The 20,332-nt window shown below is 40.0% G+C and overlaps 1 protein-coding gene across 1 annotated transcript in view; it reads left to right on the top strand.

Annotated features, from left to right (window-relative positions):
* Positions 1–480: 480 nt before the first annotated feature.
* The window catches only part of LOC124623057 (myosin light chain kinase, smooth muscle-like), a 362,679-nt gene continuing 342,827 nt past the window's right edge, over positions 481–20,332 (top strand). Inside the window, exon 1 of the mRNA XM_047148850.1 lies at positions 481–578. The gene's annotated coding sequence lies outside the window, so the exon portion shown is untranslated. The remainder of the gene's footprint in view (positions 579–20,332) is intronic.

The raw sequence follows: 20,332 nt of genomic DNA, 5'->3' as shown, positions 1-20,332 counted from the left end.
TACCAGTTCCTTTGCCTCTTCAGCGTATGTTGGTCAGTCTAGCACTGAAGCAACCGCTGACGCTCCAGGTAAGCTGATTTGCACATAAAAGCACTCGCTACATAAAACCGAGAAGTGCTACTCGCACGCGCATCAAGAAAACGCTTGTCTGACCTCTAGAACTGAGATAATGACACGAAACTTCGGTAGAGTATTATACATGAGCCAACGATTAATTTTAAACAATCTCCCGAAAAAGCACACGTATGCCTGTCGCCCTTCTTCCGGAAAATGGCTCGATTGAGAAACGGCTGAGGTGGTCACGCTGGCGTGAGTGGTCGGTGTATGAAGGTGAAGTCTCGTGGCCCGCGGCTCCTGGGCAGGCAGGTGTGTGCGCGGCGCCAGGCGGTATTAATAGTCCGCGGCAGGCCGGCCATGTTGCGAGCAGCGCCGCGGCGGGGGTTGGTACCGCCGCCGCCTCCTCTAGATCCGTAGCAGCGTCAGTCGGCGGCTTCCCGGTGTCACCGTCTCCAGCTACCGCCTCAGCCACAGGACAGGCAACGCGCAGCTGCGACCGCCGCCGCGTCGCTGCCAAACAAGTGAGTGTCGCTCTCGCGGCAACGCACCGGCCGCTCCACTGCTGCAGTTCCCGCTTCTGGCGCCCTTCCTGCCGATAAGAGGCCGAGACTGCCATACGTGTTCCTGTCCCCGAGCGGTCACGTAGAACGAGTGAGTGGAAGAGGTCGTCGTTGTTGTTGGTGTTGACGATACGATAACCAGTTTCGATCAGGATTGTGGCGGATGGGAATGGGAGGAAGCTGGAAGTGTTATCCGCAGCCGCAAATAGACTGTGGAATGTGCCAAGGGAATCGACGTCAGAAACTTTAGACACGTGGAAAGAAGGCAAAAAAAGGAAAGCTTGTGGACGTCTAGCAGCGTCAGTTGTGAATCGCTACAGGATTACTTTCAGCCTCTTCGCTAGGACTAAACCTACGGAGGTAATCATCGGAATGATGAGTGGTAATCAGGTGCGAATTCATGGTTCGGTTCTGAGGTGGGAGGTTCACGCTTTGTTACTGTCTCTCCTCTCCCCCAAGTATAATTTGCCGTCGCGATCATTTTTAACGTAGCAGAGACGTCAACAATTTTGAGATTTATGGTGATAGTCTCGCATATAGCTGTCATTATCTGTGGACTAACTAAAATATCTGTTTTCTTTTATAAGTTATAATTCGCATGTACATATACGTAGTTGGAATTTCAAAACATATATAGGTTAATTTGACTTCCTACTTTAAATGCACATTTTTGGCATTTGTAGTGTTAAATCTTGAATATGTGGATAGAACCTAAATTTAACAGCAATCGTCACAGAAAAAAATTGAAAAGGAATTCTAGTTTTGAAATATGTAAGCAAGCTCGTAATCTTTGTGTTTATATTCCTTTCACAACCAATTTAATCTGAAGAAACACACAGAATACAAGGTCAAAGCAAAATTTTGCATTCCTAGAGGAGTGGAGTTGCGATGCAAACTGAAACATTACATTCAGTGGACTCTTATGCCCATATTTATTTCCTGAGCTACGTCAAAGAAAATCTTTATAATAGCACAGCCCGTACGACAAACGTACGTAGCACATAATTTTCAAAAAAAGTCCACAATTACTACAATTTTCAAATACCGTGTAATCTGAATCGTCATGAAATATTTCGTTTCCATCATCTGTGAATTCGTCAAGGATTTTGTAAATCATGTTCTCCAAACGTTTCTCCTTCTCCTCTTCGTTGCACATTTTGAACACAAAACCAGGCTAAAAGCACGCAAAGCGTACGAAATTGAGACACCTAATGCCTACCAAGCAAAAGAAAATAACAAAGTTTCAAAAACGATGAATTGTTCAAATGATACCGCTACTGTCACCTACGAAGCCTGCACGCATCACGCATGATTCCGGGAGCCGTAAAAATACGTTCAACACCGCATAAAATCGTCGAAAATAGCGTGACGTAATATTACGTCCTCTGCACGTTACCATTTCCGACAAGCACCGTAATATTACGTCAGCCGCACCCTGTGTCAGAAGCAGTAGTAGTAGTAGTAGTAATAATAATAATAGTAATAATAATAAAATATTCGTATAAAATGTTTTAATACCCTCATAATAAATTGTTCTTCTCTCACTTTTCTCACTACAGGTTAGTCGTTTTCTCCTTCCACTGGTCTCCGTTACTCAAATCGAAAGCTGTTTTAGTTATTCTCGGGTACCACATTAACACCTTCTTAAGCCACCTGTCATTGCCCATTCTTTTAACATGCCCACCACTGCATACTTTGGTTCCAGCATCTACTCTTTATGGACTGTGCAGCTTCCATTTGTTCCAATATTTTAAGTGTTTTGATTTTATCTTGACGGTTGATCAGTAGATACCTTCTCATAAAATCTAAATCCGCTGTCCTGATCTTGTACCTTCTTTTATCCGTAAGCGGCCACATTTCTGCAGAGAAAGTAACTATATTCTCGATGAGACTAAGGAATATCCGTTTCTTAGTTTGTTGAATTATACTATTGTTCCCAATCAGTCCATGCAGGGACTTCATAGTTACTTTGGTCTCTATATCTCCGTCGCAGGTTTCGCCACTGGATGTAATACAACCTAAATATTTAAAATTATCACATTTACTAATCTTCTACTCTTCTAGAATTAATTCTTCCGTTTCTTGTTTGCCAATAAATATGCACTCTGTCTTGTCGAAGTTACGTTTGAGACCCCATCTTGGGTATTCCTTCTTGAATTTACCCAACATATGTTCTGCGTCTTGTCCAGTGTTTGCGAAAATTTTCTGGTCATCTGCGAAAAGTAGTGAATGCATTCTGTCCTATTCAGTTAACATACCCATTCCAGAACAACTTTTGCACCATGCCTCCAATGCTTGTCCTATGTATATATAAGAAAGTAAAGGGAATAGACCGCAACGATGCTTACATTTGGTCTCCTTATACCTTTTCATAACCAAATTAATTCATTTATCATATACCTTTGGTCTCTTCATGGCAGCTGCAATCTCAGATCTTGGGATGTTATCGTAACCTTATTCTATATCCACAAGAGTCATGTGCATTTCCCTGTTACTAGCTCTGTTCTTTTCAACTGCTAATCTAAGACAGTGGAGTTGTCTAAACGTGATCTACCAGCCCTAAAGCGACTTTGTTCCTCTGAGATATTTAAATGAAATGTATTCGCAATTCCGAATATGAACAACCATCAACATAATGGTTGTAGTCGCCGCATTGCCTGTTCCTTTGATTAGATTAGATTAGATTAATACTTGTTCCATAGATCATGAATACGACACTTCGTAATGATGTGGAACGTGTCAGGTTAATAAAAGATGTCTTTACAAGATATTACATTACACAAAATATTGCATGACACTAATGTTTAAGTTTTTTTTCCTTAATTTTTATCTAAAAATTCAGCCAATGAGTAGAAGGAGTTGTCATCTAGAAATTCTTTTAATTTATTTTTAAATGTTAGTTGGCTATCTGTCAGGCTTTTGATGCTGTTTGGTAGGTGACCAAAGACTTTTGTGGCAGCATGATTTACCCCTTTCTGTGCCAAAGTCAGATTTAGCCCTGCATAGTGAAGATCATCCTTTCTCCTGGTGTTATTGCTATGCACACTGCTATTACTTTTGAACTGGGTTGGATTATTAACAACAAATTTCATAAGTGAATATATTTACTGTGAGGATCCCTAGATCCTTAAATAGATGTCTACAGGATGACCGCGGGTGGGCTCCAGCAATTATTCTGATTACACGTTTTTGAGCAATGAATACTTTTTTACTCAACGATGAATTACCCCAGAATATGATGCCATATAAAGCAGTGAATGAAAGTAGGCATAGTAAGCTAATTTACTGAGATTCTTATCACCAAAATTTGCAATAACTTTAATAGCATACGTAGCTGAACTCAGACGTTTCAGCAGACCATCATTGTGTTGCTTCCAGTTTAACCTCTCATCAATGGGTACACCTAAGCCTGTCCAAACGAACTTTGCATCGTAATTCAGAGTAACACAGGCAGTGTAATATCGTGTCTGAGAAGTTTGTCATATTCTCTTCAGTCTTTTATTTAAAGCTACTAGAGGAAAGCCCCATATTTAAGGAAGTTTGTTCCACTAGCTTCTACTCTCTTTTCATCTCTCTTCTTAAGTGTCCAGTTTTCGTATCAATAGAACAGTGCGGGCATAGCAGTAACTTTGTAGAACTTCAGTGCAGTATCTCTGTGAACTTTCTTCCAACGAAATTGTGCATATAGCTCCACAGAAATAGTCAAATACATCTAACTTATTTCATTATTTACTCCATATGTAATATTGCATCCTAAATATTTAAATGTATTAACTCTCTCTATCATCTGCTTGTCAGTTTCGATCTTAACTCAGATGGGCTGGTGATCTAAGAATGCCATTGACTTTGTGTTTGTTATAAGGATGTTCAGATTGTGTTCCCTATACATTTTACTTAAATTAAAACAGCTTCTATATAAAATATTTTAATATAATCATCACAATGAGCATAACTTCGAATGAGCTGTGATTCAGAGATATACAGTATTCGAAAAGCTTTGCCTGGAAATTTGAAAAGTAGATGTGGCATACAAGTTATTTAAGAACTTCAAATAACATCAACAAACTCGAATAACTTTGACGTCATAATTTTCACAGTATAATATCGTTGTGTCCAATCATTACTATTGGTACAGCTCTTAGAACTAAGGATGTAAACATAGGTCTACAAACTCTGTAAATGAGAGCAATGTAGTTACGCATATGGTTATTCGTTTCACGGGAAAAATTTTAGAAATGTTTGTTGCATATCTCGTTATTGTGATATATTTTTGATACAGTTTATTACAGTTTTCACCTTAAACTTAAATTATCGCACTTCTGTTTTCCTCTTCTGAATATTGTTTGTTCCGTTTAGTGTTCGTCCCTTTGATTGGAATAATTTCAGATTTTCTTTTCCATTTCATTGTGGCGCCGTTGTCTGTGTTATTTTCCTTCACAAATTGTCGACAATGGTCTTTCAAATAAGTTTCAAAGAAATGTTTAAATGAACGCTGATTGGCTCTTCACTGCATTTCGCAGGAATTGTTAATTACTAATTTAAAAATAAAGCGTGAGTTTGTCCACATTTAAAATTTTGCGCCATTATCACCCAGTAATCTCATAACATTAAAATACCCTGTCATACGGTAAACTGTGTTGACCTACAAACTAAACTTCCTTTCCAGATCTCAGCGGACTGACGGAGCTGTAGGCTGACGATAGGATATTCTAAAACAAAGGTCTCCTATTTAGTGATAACGTTGCTTCCGCTCCCCCATCCCGTGATCGCTTTAGTCCATTATTTCAAACTGACTAGATTATACCCGTCGTCCCTACCTACGTTCATCATTGATGAATCGTCAGTGAATACGCACGATACACTATCGTCTTTAGATTGTTAATTCGTTCAAAGTGAAACTCTTATACCAATACACTACACTGAAAATCTTTCTGCCCAAAACAAGAGAGGTGTACTCTACGCACAGTAAACAGTAATTTTTAGCTTCCGATAAAAAATAACAACTAAATACACTGCAAATAGTTAGTTACAAAATTATTTCGGTATATTGATAAGAATGTTAGGTTTAATTCCGAGTAAGTAACAAATATTCGGATACGAATTGAAAAATAATAAATAATTTATTCGTATGATGTAACGGTATGGAATGTAAATGAATTTGTCTTGAGGCCAGGACACGAACTTTTTTGAATGTTAATTATATTATTTGCTTTGGAGATGAATTTTGTGAGGTTGCCGACACCAAGTTCGCAACTTTTTCGAACCTACATCACGTTGTCTGATCTGGACATAAAGTGTTTGATTATTTACTCACAAGTCAAAGGTTAATTAATTTAACCATCAGCCCGTTTTGCACTTTGATTTGTTTCCACAACAGGATTCTCCGTATGGTACGTAAATCCTATTTACTGTAGTGTAAAATATAAGTTACTGGTTATGTGCGTCTATACCGCTATGCTCGTCTGCTAAAGGGCAGTAGCAACTTTACGACAACAATGAACACACGTTTCGGGAATGCGTTGCAGATTTCTGATGCGCTTTTAATCAAGCAATTTTCCAGACAATTGACGGGAAGCACTGTTACTAGTGAACTCTTGACTCGATGTATTCCTTTTATTAGACTTGTGGGATGAAATTCAAGTATTTTAGCAAGTGGCACAAACCTAAAATCGTGGAGTGTTTAACGGAAGGAAAGGCACTTATGTTTTGTTCTTAACGTTTACAATCTCAGTAATATATAAAAATGGTTTGCGTCTGTATCTATTTACTAACACAAGCAATTGCTTATGATACTGTAGTTCACACTGACGTGTTATTAGTATGCAATCATTTCATATCTGATGATGGCGCAGATGTAATTGAAACTAATCATAAAAATTCTCTAGCTCGAGATGAAAATAAAATTTTTAATCATACTAACGATGTAGCTATCGCTATATCCTAATGACGATGATAATATTTCAAATTTATAATGTCGATGACGACAATGTTATGTAAAAAGTTGAGATCAGAATCTAGTTGCGACGTCTTACAAAATTGTAGCATGATCATCATTTCTTACCATAAGTATAGGATATTGCCTGTATTTTTAATATATTACGCACCAGTTGCTCTCATATAGTACCTAATGTTTCCACTCAGACATGTCACGTATCAGTAGTACAAGCACTTTCCTGTCAGATAAACATGATGTAATTAACAACATGTTCCAATATTGACAGTTGCCTTTTGAGATATATTGCGTTCTTGCATTGCGTCATACCGCAGTAATACGAATCTACTTAATAAACTGTAACTTCAACGTGCAACGACTTTTTCAACTGTGTACTGCATTTACACGTTCTGAATTGTATTAAATAATTTAAACATTAGAAATCGGTGACAAATCTGAGTTGAAGAGAATTCCTTAGCGCAGTTCCAAAGTCTGGTCTGAGGAGCCATTATTCTTCATCTGACGCACAGAAGTCAAATTAGTCAATTCTGCAGATAACGCAAGTATCACAATTGAACGTATCAGGAATTTCGTAACAGTAACAGTATGCTATCACAAAGTACCATATAAGAATTATTAGATGGTTTTCCGCAAAGAACGGTATTGAAGTTTAGAAGAAACGAGATGCATTTTTGTTTGTGTTAGATACATTTAGTCCTTGATAGTTGTCCCAATGACAGAGTACACGAACAGGCGTTTACAATTAGTCAAGTCTCCTAAAATGATAACGTGTACATCAAAATGAAAAAGTATGAAAATGTTCGCATACACATACCTCATGGAGCTTCTTAAACAAGTGAATTGAGTAGTTTTTATATTTAATGTCAATGTGACGGTTTGTTACAAACACATAAGTGCGTGTATTTTGCCTATTACAACTGACTAACGTTTAATAGAATGTCAATTACTCCCAAGATGTAAAGTTTTCATTCTATAAAGACGTATAGCAGTAATAATCCGTCGCAGTATAAAAAGAGAATAGAGATTCTTCGCTGAAGTTCTAGGATTAATATAAAATTACATTACTTAGTTTCCGCTCAAGTTAACTGAAAGCATCAGTCGAGAAGTTATGCTACGACAGATATAATTATATTGAAGCGTTCAGCCTCTGATGTACAACCTATACGGAAGTTGACTTCAATAGTAAACTGTAAACAATTTTTCCGAGCAAATCGTTATATTTCACAGACCGGTTTTTCTCCTGAGTTGTAACACGTTTGGTGCAAACAATAACACACTATTTGCACCAAACGCAAGTATTTTGCAGATTATATCCACTCAGCTATAGATGAGTTGGGTTTATATGAAAATTACTTATGTTTAGTAATCCGCAAGGCGGCCTGACCACCATTAATACAAGTATCTGTGAAAACTATCAATGTAACTAACGGAAATAATGTTTTCATTGGGTGATTTCTGGTGCATTAGTAACATTATAGACAAGTGCAAAAAGTCCTAATTGAAAGATACTCCCCAGATTAAGATTTCGTTTCTTCCGTTTTTGTACTTGTTTGATTCATCAGGAAAGACTTGCGGTATCTCGACCTCCCCCATCCTAACTAGTACGGCTTCCGAAATTACCGGTTAAGCGGAACCCAACTCGCACTTTTCTCATATCACATCCTGGAAGCCATGGGTTGGGGCAGACAGGCAGATGCAGTTTTTCTTGACTTCTGGAAGGCATTTAATTCATTGTCGAACCAACGCTTATCAACGGAGGTACGATCACATGGAGTATCAAACGCGATTTGTCATCGACAAATGTAGAAGTAACTTCAGGAATTCCCCAGTGAAGTGTGTTAGGAGAATTGCCGTTCATTTTGTACATCAATAACAAGGCAGACATCTTAAATGTGACCTCACACTTTTTGCGGATGAAGCATTATCTACAGTGCAGTACTATTTGAAAAAATCCACATGAATATTGGCAACTTGCTTAGAATGTTCAAAAACTATAAAATCTACACTTCGAAAAACAAGGAAATGTAGTTTCGTATAACTACAGTTTCTGCGAGTCACAAATAACTGGGTGTAGCAATTTGTATATCTATGAAAAGGAATGATCACTTTCGCTGAGAAGGAGGTGAAACAGGTGGTACTGGGAAAATGCTATCATTCTACAAAGGAAACGGCTAACAACACACTGATGCGACTCATCGTAGATTATTTGCTCACGTCTGTGGGACCCATACCAGATAGGACTAATGGGGGATACTGAATGTATATAAAGAAGTGCAACACGATTGAACAATGGCTTTTGGCTCACTGGAGAGAGTTACTGGGACACTGAAACAACTGACCTTCGAGACGCTTGAAGATAGACGCCATCGATCCTGCAAAATCCTGTTTACGAAAATCCAAGAATCAGTACTAAGAGTGGAATCTATGACCGTAAGACGCGCCCGCAGATACTGCCGCGACGAGAGTGAACGGAGCGCACAAAAAGTTTAACATTTGATTTACAAAATGGGGATACATTCTATCCAGCTCATATATTTTCTTAATTATTATCATGACTCTGCCGGCACAGTGGTCTATCTACAGCATAGCTTAAATTGGTGCGACGGTTACAGTGGATTAGGACATATTTTAAAACAGCTATTCCTCATCATACTTCAAGCGGATGTTTCCTCATCTATGGAAGTAATCCTTTTCATTATGGCAGATTTTATTGTTTTACAATGTAGACTGTTGTGCTTCATTTTCCCATGTTTTGCTGCAGATCTGAAGAAGAGCATTTCTGACTGAAACCGGTAGTCTCAGGACGGAAATGAATGAAGTTTATTTTATAATTCCTGATTCACTGTCTTAAACCACGATTATGTCGCTGCTTGTGATAATTGATTCTAATCATTTTCGATTCTCTGGAAGAAACTTTTAAGCAATTTATGTATTTTTGATTTAAGTTGTTACTACTATGTATATATGATCAAACTTATATTTACATATATATATGTAACGATAAAACAACAGTGGATCGATATGTATCTAATCAGTGTTTATTCCAGTTAGTTTTTATTGTAAATTTTGCTTATTCTGATTGCTTTGCTGGCAAACCTAATGGTTTAAAAAATATATGTTACGTTCAGTTGATGCAAATTCGGATGATGATAGTGATAAGGATATCATTGGTTGTGATAATGATAACGATGTATCGAATGAACATTTAGATCAAAATAAATCAATCATGCCTCTGAAAATGAAGACAATTTTGACATAGATAACGAAAATGCAGAATCTGGTGAAAACGAAATGGGCGAAAATTACACAGGAAAAATGGTAAATTATGGAAAAGGTTACCTTTTCCTCAAAGTCGCCGCAGACAGCATAACATAATTACAGGTAACCACGGGTTGACATCTTACAGTGGAAACATTTCAGAATTATGAGACACTATGAAACTTTTTTTACTGACGAGATACTGAATGAAATTTTCCTGCACACTAATTCTGAGAGCACTTCTCAGATCTCAAATTCATGCAACGATATTACTATAGAAGAACTGCTGGCATTTATTGGAATATGTATTCTTGCGAGCATCCTGAGATTGAATAAAGAATCAGTAGTAAATCTGTGGTCCAAAAACCCTGCATTTTCAAGGCCAACATTTACTGCACCAGTGGGAAGAGACAGACTTGTTCAAATTTTGTGTGTCTTTCGTTTTGATCGTAAAGCCCCAGGACCACATGTCAGACAAATTATCTCCAAGAAGAAAACTTTTTTGACAGTGTAAGCAGCAGATTTCAAATGGCTTCTACACCAAATCATTATGTGACTGTACACAAATAATTGTTTGCATTTAGGGGAAGATTCCCATTTCTTGTGTTAATGAAAACAAAACCTGGAAAATATGGAATAAAAGTTTGGATTGCAGTAGACGCCCAAACTTCCTATGGGCACAATATGCAAGTATATACTGGAAAAAGTGACAGGGGAAGAACAAAGAAACAGGGTCTCCGTGTAGTCAAGGAGCTGTACAGTAACTTGTATGCGACAGGGAGGGGTGTCACTTCTTTATTTTTTTACTGGCTTTGAGCTAGCAGAGTTCCCTGTAACAAAGAATATGGGTTTGGTAGGCACAATGGGGCATAATTAGATAAAGAGTCCAGGATTAGTTTTGAAAAATAAGTGAAGGGCGATATGCTCTTCCATCTTTGGTTTTACCGATGAACTAATGTTGGTTTCAAATGGTTCAAATGGCTCTGAGCACTATGGGACTCAACTGCTGTGGTCATTAGTCCCCTAGAACTTAGAACTAGTTAAACCTAACTAACCTAAGGACATCACAAACATCCATGCCCGAGGCAGGATTCGAACCTGCGACCGTAGCGGTCTTGCGGTTCCAGACTGCAGCGCCTTTAACCGCACGGCCACTTCGGCCGGCTGTTGGTTTCTTATAGGCCAGCAAAGAATAGAACGGCAATGCTTCTCTCATTCCAACATCATCATGCTTTATGCGGTAACGAAGCAAGTGACTTCAAGAGGAAATTACATTGCATTACAATGCTACTAAAAGTGGTACCAACGCGCTGGAAAAGTTAATGATGCAATATACATGCTCAAGAACCATCAGAAGATGTTGCATGAAATTCTTTTTCAATATGATTGATGTGTGAATACTTTAGTTCTCTGAACGGCGAAAAATCCAATCTGGCAGCAAAAGAAGAAAAATCACCGGCGTCTGTTCCTGCCTGCTTTGGGAGAAGAGATGGTGAGACCTCATATCGAACAAAGAGCAAAAAATTGGAAGAACTTGAGCAAACATGTCCTCAGTACGAGGAATATGATGAGTGTATCGGAAACTCAGGAAGCCCGAACAGTAGAAAAAAATCAAGGAAAGCGAGGTGGAATATACTGCCGATGTGAATCAAGAAAAGACAGGAAGTGTAACGAATATAATCATTGTGTTAAGGTAATCATGTAGTTTGCAAAAATTGTTACAACTGATGCTGTTTTCAACTAAATTGTCTCTTTGGCAATAAAAGAAATAGATCTACATAACATTGTAACATTTCCATTAGTTTTGATTTTAAAATACTGTACTTGAAGTAAGCCTGAATAAAAACGTAACTTAATATATATTTCAGTACTTTACTCGGTAACTAATATCCGAAACTATGATAGAATGTATCTTGCAATCATAATAAAGTTTACATTATAATTTACAATATGAAATACGGCTGAAACTTTAAAAAAAATGTACAGGGTATACAATGTAACCACTCATAAAAGTTGAAAATATTTTAGCTCAGTAGATCAAAAGTTAAGCATTCATTCTTCTGGTGCTCCGTACTCAAATTGAACGGGAAGAAACTCTAATACGTGGTACAGTGCGAGGAAACCTGTGCATACGGTTCATAGTGGTTTGCGGAGTAGTGGTTGTAAATGTAGATGAACTAGTTGCTTCGATTTGTGGGTATAACGGGAAAAATAATTAAAAGTGTTGTAAAACTGTCATTGATGCTGTGCAGGTCGTTCGAAGGGATAAATATGGCTGCGGCGAAATGGAGCTCTAATTTATTTTATAGTAAGTGGAGTACCTACATCACGAGAGGAATTTAGGGAGGGGACATAATGGCGCACTGGAGAGGTTTTGCGCGAACATTTAAATGACCGCATTGTGAGTCTAATGAAGCGGCGTGGAATACGGCTCTGGCGCGCTGCCTTGACAGCCCTGCGTGACGAGGGAAGAGTCCACAGCGTAATCCCGCACCTACTGCTGCTTGCTGCTGCTGCTCGTAGTTCTCTCACAGCAGGACTTCTATTCTCTTTCTGCGGCGGTTTTTATTTCTCGTTTCATCGACTGACTGATAGTAAGACCCAAAAGGCAGCTCCAACACAGACGCATTCAAAAGTAAAGTTCATGGGAAGTACTTACAAGGGAACCTCCCCATCGCACCCCCCTCAGATTTAGATGTAAAAGGGCACAGTGGATAGGCCTTGAAAAACTGAACATAGATTAATCGAGAAAACAGGAAGAAGTTGTGTGGAACTATGAAAAAATAAGCAAAATATACAAACTGAGTAGTCCATTCGCAATATATGCAACATCATGGAAAATATAAACTCAGTTGTGCCGTGGTCCCGTGGTTAGCGTGAGCAGCTGCCGAACGAGAGGTCCTTGGTTCAATTCTTCCCTCGAATGGAAATTTTAATTTTTTTATTTTCAGTTTATGTGACAAACTCTTATGTTTTCATCACTTTTTTGGGAGTGATTATCACATCCACAAGAAAACCTAAATCGGGCAAGGTAGAAGAATCTTTCTACCCCTTCGCCAAGTGTACAAGTTAGGTGGGTCAAGATATTCCTGTCATGTGACGCACATGCCGTCACCAGTGTCGTATAGAATATATCACACGTGTTTACCTGTGGAGGAATCGGTTGACCTTGCGATCAAATGTTTTCGGTTCCCATTGGAGAGGCACGTCCTTTCTAATCACACGGTTTTGCGGTGCGGTCGCAAAACACAGACACTAAACTTATTACAGTGATCAGAGACGTCAATGAACGAACGGACAGATCATAACTTTGCGAAAATAAAGAATATAAACTTTTCACTCGAGGGAAGACTTGAAGCGAGGACCTCTCGTTCGGTGGCTGCTCACGCTAACCATGGGACCACGACACCACTGAGCTCAAATTCTCCTTGATGTTGCCTATCTTGCGCATGGACTACTCAGTTTGTATATTTTGCTTATTTTTTCATAGTTCCACACAATTTCTTCCTGTTTTCTAGATTTATCTGTGTTCAGTTTTTCAAGGCCTATCCACTGTGCCAACTCATAACTATATCTGAGGGGGGTGCTATGGGGAGGTTCCCTTTTTAGTTCAATGTTCTATGTATCATTTGTATACTTCATCGTAATGACGTAAAGTGAGTCATGTTATATTAACGTTACACATTAATATGTGGGTATGACTACAAGGTGACCATTTACAAGTAGTTTTTTTTACTTTGTTTATTCTTTAATACACTGCGAATTAGTAATTCATATCCTAACCTGCCTTCTTGTTCTGTTGACTACAATATTAGCAACAGTAAAAAAAAATTACAGACTTCTCAAAACCTCACTTTCCGTGTCTTCGCGTACTGAAAAATGATCAAGTGCAGGTAAAAATAAACAAAGGTAATGTGTTGTATTTAACTTGCAGTTAGATGAATTGTTGTCTGGCTCGTTTTAGTACATCTCATCGTCTTGCGAGAGACAGTTGGGTCTTGATTTTAAAATATATACGGCGAACTAATATAGATACTGGAAGCGACTTTGTGTTAACTCCACTTTTTAATGTGCATTAAAAAATACACTTTTTCCCTGTTTCAGCGTGTATAATACTGACCAATTCTTAGCGCCATAACATCGCAGTTTTACAACTCTACAGCACCTCTGCATGTCCCACATTCAGAAAACTTACAAGTGATTAACTGGTCATGGAAAATAAAAAGTCATTCAAATTATTTTTCAAAACAGTTACGGAAGCATCGAGTAAATCCTAATAATTATAAATGTAAATAACTTCAAATACAATGAAAATTTGGAAACGCATCGAATACATAAAAGTAATTTTTTCTGAAGAATAACGATTTTTTATGATAAATTCATGGTTTATTTTTGTAACGTTATGAGGTTACCTTGGTTATGTTGCTAAAACAACAAAAACGCATTATTTTAATTTGTATTCTCTTGGATCATGTTGTAAATTTATCTGTATAGTATTCTACATTATGTGACAAGAAAAAAAGGTGCACTGGCCAGTTCCATTATAATACCCACACTCTGTTACAAACTGCAAAAGCAGAAGTTATTCTATGGAACAGAAGGAGTTGCCAGAGAGAAGCTTTATTGGTTTGTTTTCAAATTTAACTTTGCTCTCTGTCAGACCGTTTGTGACATTGGGTGAGCGATAAAAAAAATTGGTGGCAGTATTAAGCATCTCTTTCTGCGCTAAAGACAACCTTAATGGGCCTAGTGAATGTCACCTTTTCTTCTGGTACTGTGAAGAACCGCAGTGGATTATTTACAACAAACTTCATGAGAGAATAAATGTACTGTAAAGCAGTAGTCAGAATGCCTAATTCCATAGACATATGTCTAAAAGATGGTCGTTTGTGAGCAATAAATATTATTCTTACAGCATTTTTTCACAGACTTCGCAAAACTTCACTTTGTGTATCTTTTCTCAAAGATGACTTACTCTATAACATTATTCCATATGTCATTATTGAATCAAAATCTGCAAAATATGTCAATTTGCTGACTTGTTTCTCCCTAAGATTTGAAGTGATTCGAAGCGCAAATATGGCTGATCGAAGATTCTTTAGGTGCTCCAAATGCTGTGTTTTCCTGTTTAATTTCCCACCAATATTGTCACTTAGAAGAAGGTGTAATTAGATGAATGACGAACACTAACTTCAGTTAACGAAGGTTTGTTCAGCACTTGCACATACAAGAGTGCGGAGCTAACTGCCTCTGGCCAGAACACATATAGTATTTATACAGTTACAGAATATTCCAGTGCAATGATTCATGACATTTGTGGATACTTTTAGAATATACTCTAACCGAATACAGAAATTAAAATTTTAGAATTCAGGTGAGTTTTGAACTCAGGACCCTCCATGCAACAGTCTAGTAATCATAACCACTACACCACGGTGATGCGCTACTCAGCTTCTTCTGCGACAATACGAACACCTAAATTTTGAAATTGCCACCCTACTTCTTATTTTATCACCATGTATTACAATTATCATTGGTGTAGTGCCTCTAGATGTGCGGAACTGAATATGTCGTGTATTTTTGAAATTGAGAGCGAGACTATTCGCAGTAAACCACTCAAAAACACGAGCACTTTCAAGAACATTATTTACTATTTCTTCTGTTGCTGTATGTATGTTTCGATTGATTACAATAAGAGTGTCGCCCAAAAAAAAGAACTAATACTGCTTTTTGTACAATAACGAAAAAAAACGCAACGCCGAAAGTCGGTAGGGTGTTTCTACCTCTGCAAGATGATGTATATTCATATTTCGCGCCAGTCGCATAAGAGTGGCGCTAGTACCGCCAAAATAATGATATAAATCAGGTTTACTTTAAATGAGCAGTCGTGAACGTTAGTTACCCTTGAAATTGGACGTGGTGAGTTGATATTAGTCAACAATGCGTTTAAGGAGACAAAGACGCCGTTATCAACACCTCACTAAGTTTGAACGAGGTCGTGTAGTATGGCTACGAGCAGCTGTATGTTCCTTCTGCGATATTGCAGAAAGACTTGGCATGAATGTAGCCATTGTACATCATTATGGCAGCTGTGGTCACGAGAACGTATGGTCGCAAGAAAAGCGGGTCCAGACGTGCGCGTGGAACTACCGAGAGGGAGGACTGTCGTTTTCGTTATATGGCTCCGGCGCACCATACTGCATCTACAGCAGCAATTTGAACAGCAGTAGACACCACAATGACACAGGAAACTATTGCAAATCGGTTACTTCAAGTGCAACTCCGAGCAGACGCCCTACAGCGTGCGTTCCACTGACCCCAAACCACCACCATTTGCGACTTCAGCGGTGTCAAGCGAGAGCTCATTGGAGAGCAGGTTGGAGGTCTGTTGTGTTTTCTGAAGAAAACTGGTTCTCTCCCGGTGCCAGTGATGGCCGTGAGTCGGTCAGAAGGAGACCGGTTGAGGGCATGCAACCAACCTGTAGCGTGCCAGACATTGTTGTTGTTGTGGTCTTCAGTCCAGAGACTGGTTTGATGCAGTTCTCCATGCTGCTCTATCCTGTGCAAGCTTCTTCATCTCCCAGTACCTACTGCAGCCTACATCCTTCTGAATCTGTTTAGTGTATTCATCTCTTGGTCTTCCTCTATGATTCTTGCCCTCCAATACTAAATTGGCGATCCCTTGATGCCTCAGAATATGTCCTACCAAACGATCTCTTCTTCTAGTCAATTTGTGCCACAAATTTCTCTTCTCCCCAATTCTATTCAATACCTCCTCATTAGTTATGTGATCTACCCATCTAATCTTCAGCATTCTTCTGTAGCACCACATTTCGAAAGCTTCTATTCTATTCTTGTCCAAACTGTTTATGGTCCACGTTTCACTTCGATACATGGCTACACTCCATACAAATACTTTTGAGAAACGATTTCCTGACACTTAAATCTACACTCGATGTTAACAAATTTCTCTTCTTCAGAAACGCTTTCCGTGCCATTGCCAGTCTACATTTTATATCCTCTCTACTTCGACCATCATCAGTTATTTTGCTCCCCAAATAGCAAAACTCCTTTACTACTTTAAGTGTCTCATTTCCTAATCTAATTCCCTCAGCATCACCCGACTTAATTCGACTACGTTCCATTATTCTCGTTTTGCATTTGTTGATGTTCATCTTATATCCCCCTTTCAAGACACTGTCCATTCCTTCAGCTGCTCTTCCAGGTCCTTTGCTGTCTCTGACAGAATTACAATGTCATCGGCGAACCTCAAAGTTTTTATTTCTTCTCCATGGATTTTAATTCCTACTCCGATTTTTTCTTTTGTTTCCCTTACTGCCTGCTCAATATACAGATTGAATAACATCGGGGAGTGGCTACAACCCTGTCTCACTCCCTTCCCGACCACTGCTTCCCTTTCATGCCCCTCGACTCTTATAACTGCCATCTGGTTTCTGTACAAATTGTAAATAGCCTTTCGCTCCGTGTATTTTACCCCTGCCACCTTCAGAATTTGAAAGAGAGTATTCCAGTCAACATTGTCAAAAGCTTTCTCTAAGTCTACAAATGCTAGAAACGTAGGTTTGCCTTTCCTTAATCTTTCTTCTAAGATAAGTTGTAAGGTCAGTATTGCCTCACGTGTTCCAACATTTCTACGGAATCCAAACTGATCTTCCCAGAGGTCGGCTTCTACCAGTTTTTCCATTCATCTGTAAAGAATTCCTGTTAGTATTTTGCAGCCATGGCTTATTAAACTGAGAGTTCGGTAATTTTCACATCTGTCAACAACTGCTTCGGTGCCAGTGATGGCCGTGAGTCGGTTAGAAGGAGACCGGTTGAGGTCCTGCAACCAACCTGTCTGCGTGCTAGACATATTGGACCTAAACCTGGAGTTATGATCTGGGGTGCGGTGTTCTGCAGAAATGATTAGCGTTTGAATCACGTCGGTCCGCGGGTTCAAGGTCAACACTGATGTCGCGCCGCAACACCACCTACCGGTAAAATGTGCCTGCGGCTCTTGTTGTCGCCATAAATCGAAGTAAAGGATCGGAATGACCTGAGAAGACATGCGGGACACCTCGCAGGCGTATGTGCATACCGTACTGTCACATCAGTGAGTTTGAAAGAAGACGCATTATTGGCATGAGAGAATGTGGTGCATCCATACTTCTGTTAGTGTGCGACAAAGTGTTTAGCCAGTGCTTCGGGAGTGTGCAGAATCGTTCACGAAAGGCCGTAGAGCTCGACGAGATGGGTCAGGTCGCATCACCCAGACCACCCTCCTTAAGCATCGACACCTCCTCCGAATGGCACTCCAGAACAGCTCTGCGTCTTCATCGGCTCTGGTGCAGCGGTACAACAGTGTAACATTATCAGAGATGACAGTCAGCCGCTCTTTGCTACGGCATGGTTTACGTTCAAAATGGTTCAAATGGCTCTGAGACTTAACATCTATGGTCATCAGTCCCCTAGAACTTAGAACTACTTAAACCTAACTAACCTAAGGACAGCACACAACACCCAGTCATCACGAGGCAGAGAAAATCCCCGACCCCGCCGGGAATTGAACCCGGGAACCCGGGCGTGGGAAGCGAGAACGCTACCGCACGACCACGAGCTGCGGACCATGGTTTACGTGCGCGTCGTCAAATCCCCCGCCTACCTTTGACGAATATGCAGAAACATGGTAGACGGCAACTGCGTATGGAACGACGTCAGTGGGGGCAGGAATGGCGTTAGATAGTGTTTTCGGGCGAACCCAGATTCTATTTGTTTGAAAATGATGGTCACATTTTGGTTCGCCACAGACAAGGGGAGCAGCATCACGGTGACTGCGTTAGCACAAGACATAGAGCGGCATCTCAAGCCCTTATGGTGCGGGATGCTATTGGGTACAACCACAAATCTCAGTTGGTGCGGGTCCAGGGCACTGTAACTAGTGTGACCTACGAGAGTGACATTCTGTGACCCGTAACCACCGTCTTTCTGCACAATACCCCAGCTGCCATTTTTCAGCAAGGCAATGCACCATCATATGTTGCTGCACGAACATGTCCCTTCTTGGTATCACACGATGTCAGCCTTTTGCCCATGCCCGCCAGATCACCAGACTTGTAGCCAATCGAAACTGTGTGGGATACGGTGAAACGACAGGTGTTGTGACCCAGTGCCAACCATTACAGATGAACTTCAGAAGCTGGTGAATGCAGCATGGACGGCTATGCCACAGGACGTCATTCGCGCCTGATACGCGTCGTCGGGGCCCGTGGCGGACCCTGTGCCTACTTGACAAAAGGGCACAGACTGCACCGAGGTGACTGAAATGCTAATCACTGCTGCAGAACATACTAATGTACATGAAATGATCGTATGGCATTGTTGGCCGGGAGGCCGCATGCGGGGAGCTCGGCCGCAAGTCCTTTTGTTGTTGTTGTTGACGCCAGTTCGGCGACTTGCGAGTCAATGATGATGAAGGACACAGAATACTCAGTCATCTCGAGGCAGAGAAAATCCTTGACCTCGCCGGGAATCGAACCTGGGACCCCATGCGCGGGAAGCGAGCACGCTAACGCAAGACTGCGAGTGGGGGACCACTAACGTACATGTCCTGTGAATATGAAAGTCATATCTCCAGTCTCAAGCGTTATGTTTTTTTATCAACATCAGTGTTGTTACTTGGCTTGGACTCTAATGACTCAAAATGGGAGACAAATGGCATATTTAGTCTAATTTGGTATCAATAACTTCTTTATTGTTAATATACATCGAGTGGGCAAAAGTCATGAGAAGGCGCTGGTCGTAAAGTTAAAACATTGCGGACGGATCAAGAGTTGACTCGTGTTTCACGCGCCATCTGTTACGGACGGATCTCGAGAACTCTGTTTTCTACACGCTCTCTGCAGAGGCCATCCAGTGTGATATATATTTTAACTACTTCGTCTATTTAGGTGTTTACACCAGTAATCAATTTGTCAAATGTGGTTGTTTCACGCCGGCCGCTGTGGCAGAGTGGTTCTAGGCGCTTCAGTCTGGAACCGCGCGACCGCTACGGTCGCAGGTTCGAATCTTGCCTCGGGCATGGATGTGTGTGATGTCCTTAGGTTAGTTAGGTTTAAGTAGTTCTAAGTTCTAGGGGACTGATGACTACAGATATTAAGTTCCATGTGCTCAGAGCCATTTGAACCATTTGGTTGTTTCACGTACGTATGTGCTTCTTTAGCATTTGGACTATATCTTGATATTTCAAGTAGTTGCTGTGTTCATCTTGAAGTGCCTCCTGCTTTTAGAGTTGACCCTATTCAGAAAACGGTAAGAAATAAACGAACCTGAAATACTTCCGACGGTGTCTGACATTGGTTATTCAGATATTCCTAGAGAAAATGAGGATCCTGGTGACTGAGTGATTTTTTTATCTTTCTAAGGACGATTTAGTGACTTGTAAAGAAGCATGAGGGGGTAGCGTTTTCAATTTATTCCGACAATAACGATGAAGGTGATTCTGTCC

The sequence above is a fragment of the Schistocerca americana genome, chromosome 7 (assembly GCF_021461395.2).
Source record: "Schistocerca americana isolate TAMUIC-IGC-003095 chromosome 7, iqSchAmer2.1, whole genome shotgun sequence".
NCBI lineage: Eukaryota > Metazoa > Arthropoda > Insecta > Orthoptera > Acrididae > Schistocerca > Schistocerca americana.
This window is presented reverse-complemented; position numbering and strand designations above follow the sequence as displayed.